Source organism: Balaenoptera ricei, chromosome 1 (genome assembly GCF_028023285.1).
Source record: "Balaenoptera ricei isolate mBalRic1 chromosome 1, mBalRic1.hap2, whole genome shotgun sequence".
NCBI classification, from domain to species: Eukaryota; Metazoa; Chordata; class Mammalia; order Artiodactyla; family Balaenopteridae; genus Balaenoptera; species Balaenoptera ricei.
Window position 1 is genome coordinate 19,551,360 of NC_082639.1, and position 9,106 is coordinate 19,560,465.

Below are 9,106 nucleotides of genomic sequence, written 5' to 3' on the forward strand. Positions count from 1 at the left end.
TGGGATTTTAGTTCTGCCAACACCCTGAGCAGAGGATCCAGCTAACCTGTGCCTGGACTCCTGACCTACAGGAACTGTGAGATAATAAATTGCAGTTGAGTTAAGCCGATACATTTATTAAACAGCAGCAGGAAAGTAATACAATGTTTTTGCTTTCCTTATATTTATTTTTGCAGTTACTTGATGCTGGTTTTTATTCAGTGTGGAGATATAAGGTTTTCTTAATTTTTTAAAATTAAATTAATTCAATTTAAAAAATCAGTGTGGCAGATTAAAACGTAGCCGAAATTCTTTGACACTCGTATCATCAAGAAGTGGGCTTTATGTCCCCTCCCCGTGAATGTGGGTAGGCCTGTGTCTGCTTCCATCAATAGAATATGATGAAAGTGATGTGATGGGACTGCAGTGTTAGGTGGTAAAAGGCCTTGCAGCTTCTGCCTGGTTCTCTTGGGACCCTGTTGCTTGAGAAGCCAACTTTCGTGGAAGGCATCTGACTACCCTGCGGCCACCGTGTTGGAGAGGCCCCACGTAGATGCTCCAGCGGCCGGCACAGCTGAGCTCTGGGTCGACAGCCAGCATGGGCAGCCAGCTGTGAGAGGCAGCCCGCTTGGACGTCCAGCCCAGTCAAGCCCTCAGATGAATGCAGCCCCAGCTGGCACCTGACTGCAGCTGCATCAGAGACCCCAAGCGAGAGATGCCCGGCCCGGCCCAGCCCTTCCTGACCACAGCATCATGAGCAAAATAAAATTGCTGCTTTAAGCTGTTGCATTTTAGGTAATTTGTTATGCAGCAGTAGCAACTGGAACAATTAGTGACACATTCTTGTGGCTCCAAACTCAAAAAGTACAAGACTGTCTGGGATCGGCTGTGGATGAGGCCTGCGCAGAGGCGGGGGCTTTGATGAGAGGCAGCGTGGATCCTCCACCGCCCTCTTCACCCACAGCCTCACCAGTGATAGACATTCGCTGAGAACCTGCTGCCTGCCGAGTAGTCAGCAAAGGCAGGCTGTCAGCGGGACATTAACGGACCTTATCATTATTTAATAGCTAACGACTTAAGCACTTAATATATACCAGACACCATTCTAAGTATTTGAGAGTGTTGAAATCGCCTCAAAGCCACCGGCTGCTGTTCCTATTACCTCTCTTTTCAGATGGGGAATTGAGGCTCAGAGAGGTGAGGTAACTTGCAGGAAGGTGGCAGAGGAAGGGCTGGAACCTAGGCTTTTCGGAGCCCAGAGACCAAATCCACCACCCTGTCCTGCCTGCCCAAGGGACAGCAAGGCTGAGCCGGCAGAGAGGACCCTCCAGATGGGGAAACTGCAGGAGCAAGGCTCGCTGGAGCCTGGGGAAGGCGAAGAGGAGAAGTGGGAGGTGGAGCGGGGCTTGAATGCCCAGTCAGGACGCCTGCATGTGGCTGTCATGTGTGTGGAGATGCCCGAATCATCAGAGTCTGGTTCTCCTCTCCCCGTACCCCTCCCCTCCCTCCCTTTTCTCTCTTTCTGTCTCTCTCTCCTGGAGCCTCCCTTTCTTTGCAGAAATGTATATATATATATATATATAAATACATGTAAAAACTTTTTTTTTAAACCAAGGTTAATGTCTTTAATCAAAGTTGCCCCCTACCCGCTCCCACCCCCCAGCAAAGGAGGTATTTCAGTTTGCCAAATGTATAGAGAAGCGGGAGCCGTCTTTGGTTTCCAGTTCATGATCACTTTGGCCCAGGAAGGCCTTTGCGACAGTCGGCCTTGGGAACGACAGCCGCCCTGGCAGCCTGAGGCACGCGGCCCTGGAGGAGAGGCTCAAGCGCCGGGGCCAGGAGGCCAGGCGCTCAGGACAGGGCATAGCGGGGTCCCTTCTCCACCCCCGCAGTCCCAGTCCCCCCACCCCACCCCCCGCCCTGCTGGGAGGCACCAGTGAGCCTCACCTGTTAGAGCTGGAGGGGTCCCCTGATTCCCTGTGCAGGTGAGGCCCGAGGAGGGGGAGGGACTTGTCCAAGGTCACACCGTCAGAGCACGTGACTTAGACCCTCCAACCCAGGGCTCTTTCTCTGCACTGGGGGTTCCTTCATGCCTAGGGATAAAGGGCCATTGGAGGAGAGAGACGTGCTGAGCCCAGGGGCCGGGGAGATAACGGTAGGGTTTCAGGCTGGGCCGCCCGGCTTTCTTCATTTGGGGGTTCACACCACCAGGCATTGGTGCCGATCAGGGCAGCCTTGAATGGGGTCTTCCTGATACCCCTGAGGAGGAGGGGTGGGCGAGAGAAAAGGGAGGCTTATCTGGCCTGGGGAAGCCACTAGAGAGCTGATGTTGGAGAGCCAGACTCCCAGAAAGACGTCTGAGTCTCCAGAGGAGCACTGGACAGGGAGTCAGGGGCCCAGGGTCCAGTGCGAGGGGGCCACCGCTTCCACTGTGAGCTTGGACATTCATTTCACTTACTTGCTGAGTGTCTGCTGAGGACCTGTGTGCCTGGCCCCATGCTAGGAAAGGGGAGAGGGAAAAACTGTGGCCAACCTTCTCAGTTACAGGAGCTCACAGCTCAGCAGGGAAGAGAACATATGGGAATATCAGTAAAATATAAAGTCTGACCAGGACCAGGAGGGAAAATAGAGGGGGGGCTGTAGGGCTTGGGGTGGGAGAGAAAGCTGACCAGGTGGGACATGTGAAGAGCATCCCAGGTACAGGCACCACAGGGACAAAGGCCTGGCGGTGGGGAATACAAAGTCATGCGTGGTCTTGCTCAGCTGGAACACGGTCCTAGGGAGGGAAATGACATTTGGAAAGTGTCCTTGGAGCAGGTCAGAGTGGGTCTTGAAAGACCAGCTAAAGATTTTGGACCTTATTCTTTTAAGCAGCAGGAGCCAGTGAAGGTTTTTGAGTGAGGACATGGCAATAAGCCTGTGAAGCAGGAAGAGTCACCTTTTGAAATGCCCCTTTTCTTCTTTAGAGCTCAGCTTCTTTATCAGTAGATTGAGGAAATTTGACTAGTTTAGAGATGGTAAATACCTGGCACACACAACATTACTTCCCTATCTGCATCCGTAACAGGCATCAATAGTCAGTCCCTGAACTTTCTCCCACTGAGCTCAGTTTCAGCTCTGTAGCGCCCCAGCCAGTCTCTGTGATCACATGGAATCGGCCTAAAGGATGCACTGCTTGACTATCTATCTCTCAACAAGGTGATGATGGTGATGCTAATTGCATGAAGACCGCAGCACTTTTCACCTTGCAGAAGAGCTTTTGTCCTATCTTGCTTTCTGATTACTCTTACTGGCTGCAGAGAGACAGGGAGGCTTTGCACGAGGTCACCCAGCTTTCTGCAAAAGCCTCTCCCAGGCTTCCGTCCCAGCACCAAGGGCTTGACCCCCCTTCTCAGCTAAATGCCACTGTCTTCCCAGCCCAGATGAAGGGGGCTGATTTAGGGGCACCTCCAGTCTTGCCACAGTCCCCAGAGCTGCTGGGAGCTCTCTCCCAGCCCCGGCCACAGCCCTGGTGGTCCTAGAGGCAGAGTATGAGGAGCTTCTGAAATTGCTGGCACAGGACAGTCGCCCAGTTAGTTAGAAAAACATGTGGCTTACTCTTCCCTCTCCAGCCCCCTCCAGCAGCCACCACCTTCTAATTCAATTTCCCTTGAAAAACAATGGTTTCAGTGAAGGGGGAAACAAGATTTTCCGAAGTAAAGTTTTGCAAAATAATTACCCCCTAAACTGGCAGACTCCCTCCCCGTCCCGCCTTGCATAAACGCCTCTAGGACATTTTCACAGACCTCAGATCCCAGCTGGATCTGCCCCTCACCTCCCTCAGAAGTTGCCCACCCCAGATCAGATCCTGGGCATCAGCTGGGCATGAGGCCCACAGGGGTCATTGCCCTCCCTCCTGGTTGCCCACCTCCTCTTTCAGTGAGGACTGGCCTGGGAGGAGAGGAAGGAGAAGGGAGTCTTGCTGTTCCCCAGGCCTGGCCAAGGAAGAGGCAAAGCCTTGGTGGCAGCTCCCTGAGCTGGCTCCACCATCATGGTGCCCTGGCTATTCCCACAGAAGGGAACTGAGCACCCGACAGGGGAAGGAGTCTGCCGGAGGTATCAGCACGATGCAGCGGAGGACAGAGACCAGACTGGACCCTGGACCCTGGACTCTTCGTCCCAACTGCCTCGCCTGGAAGCTTTGGGTGGGCCTCTACTGATGGGCCTGATGCCTGGCAGGACTCCTGAGAATGCAGCCTCTTCGTTGGTCACCCTCCACCCCGGGTCCTTGCCAGCCCACTGGGCAAGGTACGGATTCTCCTTCCTGCTCCACGTCCTCAAGGGAGCCTTCCAAGGGGCCTGGGGTGGCCCAGCTGCAGTGTCTGCCTCTGCTGGTCACTAGTGGGCTGTAGCCCACCCCTCAGTCAGACGCACTGGCAGGCAGCCAGCCAATCACATCCTAACTGCCAGCCAGCGTCCACCCATCTGGGCCAGAAGCTTCTCTTTACTGTGCCATTTCCCCTTGCATGCCTTCTGCCCTCTCCTGATGCCCTCACCTGGGCACTTGTTGATCCCCAGATGACCCTGAGCAGTGGGCACCAGCTCCCATCCCAAGTTCTTCCCTCACTGACCCCCTTCAGGGGCCCTACCCATGTGCTGCATGAGGTGTCCCCCTTCTAAGGCTTCCCCCAAGATGGTCCCTTCTGGCCCTCCCCAGAAAGGCTGCTCCCTGCCAGAGAATCCCTCCAAGTGCCCTTGGCTTACCTTCCCTACAACCTTGACTCTGCTTCCCACCAGCTCCCATCCCAAATCTCCTTCTTTTTCTCCTTCTACTAATTCATACCAAGGTATGTCTGACTGACCAGCCTAGCTCTCCCAGAGAGGCTCCCAGAGAGGTTCTGGGCTGAGATTCTGGAATGGGAAGAGCAGCTTTTGCTCTCAAGACACAACTAGGTGCTACAATGACAGACTTTGATGCAGAGCCACCTGCCCCATGACCTTTGCTGTGTAGCAGCTTTAAGGAGCTGAATAGGAAGGGTCCTAGGCAGTGGGACAGCTGAAGGCAACTTCTGCTTGCTACCTGCACCAACCGCAACCTCTGGCTGAAAGGACCCTAAAGGTGTCCAGCTGTGGATCCAGTTTCCAAGATGGCCACAATGATCCTCACCTTCTGGTATTTACCCCCTTGTGAAGTCCCCACCCACATCAGGCAGGGCTGACTTGTGTAGCCAATAGCCTGTTGGAGAAATGTTGGAGTATGATTTCTGAACCTAGGTCATAAAAGACATTGCTACTTCTGCCTTACCCTCTGGGATCACTGAGGGAAGTTGGCCGCCATATTGTGAGGGTACTCAAGCAACCACGGAGAGGCCTACATGACAAGCCCTGCCAACAGCCTGCACCAATTGGCCAGTCGTGAGTCACCTTGGGAAGGGATCCTGCAGCCCCAGTCAAGCCTTCAGGTCAGTGCAGCCCAAGCTGACATATGATTGCAACCTCATGAGAGACCCTGAGCCAGAAATGCCAGCTAAGCTGCTCTCCCATTCCTGGTCCATAGAAATTGCAACATAATAAAAGCCAATTGTTTTAAGCCACTAAGTTTTGGGTAATATTTTATACCACAAATGATAATATACCAGCCAACCCCTTGCCACCAGAACTCTCCTGCAGCCTTTCACTGGAGCCATTTGCACAGCTTTGTAAGAAAAATTATCCAAAACTTGAAAATAGACAAAGAGAGGGCAACATGTTTTTTCAACTTCATATTGGAGCACTGTTTAACTGGCCCACCAAAGGTATTTAATTATCTGGAGGATTTTACATTTGACTTGGTATGTGCCATCAAAAGACCTGACTTTAGAAGTTATATGTTAACTGATAGATTTCTCTCTAGTAGGAAACCCCAAAAGGTTATGGATTTTTGGCGCTTTAGGGCATTAATCAGTTTTGTATTTAACTGAGCCATTTTTTTCCAGTGTTTTTTTTCTAATATCCTGTAACTCTGTTCCTCTTGTTCTCCTTTGAATCAGCATTACCGTCTTACTGGTTCTCTCATTCATGATTTAAACAAATTTTTGACGTATGTTCAATCTATATTTGAATGAGTCATACTTCTTTTTTAAGATTATACTCTGACAGCTTACATACCACCAGGAATGGGGAACTCACTACCCATCAAGGAACCCAGGAATCTTAGAATAGTTCCTAGAACAGGCTTAGGAACTCTTCCTTATCCTTATAGCTACATCCTATAGACCTGGTTTTCCATTTGATGAGAACTTCAGGAAGTAAGCTGAGCCCCTAATTCCCATGGCAGCCCTTTATATTTGCTAATTTCCCATTGTTCTGCACTATAGAGTGCATATTTTGTAATCAGGAAAAGAAGTTATTAAATAAAAAAAAGATTGAGATCTAAATTTTGCTTCTGTGAGTTGATGGAGAAGGATATGGGGAAAGAGCCATTTACTGATGCTGCTCTGTGCCCATACCTATGCAGCTAGAGGAACTGGAGATTGGCAGGGGTCCACTCTGACCCTCTACCTAATCTCTTCTCCCCAGGCTTTGGAGGGATCTCACTAGGTAAGACCTTCCCCCCTCTCCCCTGGTTTCCTTTCATGGCCTTGTGGCTTTCAGGGGTGAAGGCCAAATCCCCACCATGACCCCCCGCATGGCCCGGCCCTGCCCCCGCTTCCCTCTTATCTCATACCAAGCTCCGCTTTGCCCCCTTCATTCCAGGCACACTTTCACTCTCTTAGGCTCACTATGATCCTTTGCACTACCTGGCCTTTGCTTATGCTGTCCTCTCTCCCTGCAATACATCCTTCATCTTCTCCTTGCCTTGACCATTCCCTGCCCCCACAGAGGCTCTCAGAGCACCTGTGCCCCGCCCCTCCCCCAGCGTGCATCAGGTGGCCATTGGACATTTGCTTGTGGGATGATCTGATAGTGCTGGCCTCCCCTGCTGGAGTGCCGGTTACAGAAGGATGGGGACCACCTCCGCCTTGTCCTATATTTTGTCCCCCAGGACTAAGGCCAGGACTGGTGAGCAGTGGACCCTCAGAGCCCATGGGGCCCTGCGCCTGGCACTGAGGAGGCACTAGGGAGAATTTGCTGAGCAAATAAGTAAAGGTTTCATCACACGTGGTGGCAGAATGCCAGGCTAACCCTACATCACTGGGCTCGCGGTCCAGTGCTCCTCCTGCAGCCCTGAGTGTGCAGTGGGGGTGAAACTGTTTCTTGTTAAACTCGATGGGAATGCCTTGGCCTCTTGCACACCCACGAGCCGTGACTCAGGTTCTATGAAGTACAATCAAATGCTCCCTCTTTTTTTATCTAAAGAGAGCAACTTACTAGCCACAAGAGACCTCTTGACGCCTACTCACACCTCAGCTGAGCCCGAGGTTTTTCTTTATTTAAAAAAGGTGTGTATATCAAAATAGAGGTTAAATGCTCATTGAAAAAAAAGTAAAATGCTACTGAAGTGTGGTGAGTACGAAGTGGAAATCCTGCCATCCCACTCCCAGAAGTAACCACTGCTAACAGCTAAGTGCATACCATCTACACGGGTAAAATAATCGTAATGATCACAGCTTACATGGGGCTGACTCTGCACCAGGCCGATTTATAAATTAAGTGTCACAGTAGCCCCATAAGGAGGGTACTTGGTTTCCATCCCCATTTCATTGATGGGAAACTGAAACACACAGAGAGGTTGAGTAAGTTGCCCAAGGTCACACAGCCAGTAAGTGGCAGAGCTGGGATTTGATTCCAGGCGGCGGGCTGGAGAGTCTGGGTGCTTGATCCAGAGACCTCTTGAATTTATACAGGTGTCTACACTGAGTCTTAAGGCATAGCTGTTCACGTATGGAGTCTGGACCTGAGCTTCAATTCTGCTCCTTTCTAGCTCGGTGACCTTGGGCACCTTACTCAGCCTCTCTGTGCCTCAGCTTCTTCTTGTGAAATGGGGCCCATGGTGGTTCTACTTCTTGGATGGCTGTGAGTTAGTGGGTGGAAAGTGCTTGGAGCAGGGCTTGGCGCGCAGTACGTGCTCAGGCCATGTCGATGTCATCACTTTCACCCACACCAGACCCGAGATGTTCTCTGGCCACAAGGATGCACACTTCCAGCTCTCCTGCCACAAGCCTTAGTCCAGCACAGGCAGTGAAGCCCCACCTCCTTCACTTTCCTGACAGCCCAGGCCTGAGCCCAGGGGTACCACGCAACAATACGACAGCTGTCAGCGTGTGGCACCCACCTGCAGCAAGGAGCCCTGCTAGGGCCTCTCCGCACATTTCAGTCGACTGGTTCAGAGCTGGGGAGCCTGCTGGTCCCGAGCTCAAATCCAGGCTTGGCGCTTCTTGTTGCTGAACTTGGAGCAAGTGGCTTTACCGTTCTGAGCCTTGGCTTGGGGTGGAGGCATGCAGGAACGGGGGCAAGTATAGAGCAGGCCTGCAGTGAACGAAACAGGTCTCATTTCTCTTCTGTGAACGGGGACGGCACGCACACTGATGGAGCTGAGGATGAGCTGAGATGATGTTCCCCATGCAGGGCCTGACGCCCACCTTGTGATCTCCGAGATGTCCGCTGTGAGCGTGGCCTCATTGTCTCCTCGCCACAGCTTCACAGGTTAGGACTTATCAGCTACAGTTTGCAGGTGAGGAAACTGAGGCTTATCGAAGGCAGTGATTTGTCCAAAGCCCTATTTCTGGCATTCAGCAAGCTCAAGCAGGAGCCCAGGGCTGCTGGCTCTGGGGTGGCCAGCCCCAGCGCCAGCCCCGACCCCGGGGCCAGCAGCCTCTCCGTACCCCGGGACAGGTCCCGCCTCCAGCCCCCATCCTCTCCTCACACCAGGCACCTCCTGCCACGGCTAGAACACCCGGCCCACAGGGACACTGGGGGCAGTGGGGAGGCGGTGGGGAGCCAGAGGCTGCAGCTGCAAGAGGGAGAGGCCCAGATGGCCCAAACGGGTTCTAGACTCCCCAGATCCTGGAACAGGAGAAGCAGACATTCTTGAGATGGTCGGGCGCCCAGCTCTGTCCAACCTCTTTGAACAGGCCGGAACCAGCTTGCTCCCCATCAGCCATGGGTCCTCCAGCCCCTGCTTGCACCCCTACCAATAGGGAACTCGCCGCCTCCTGAGGCCCCCGCT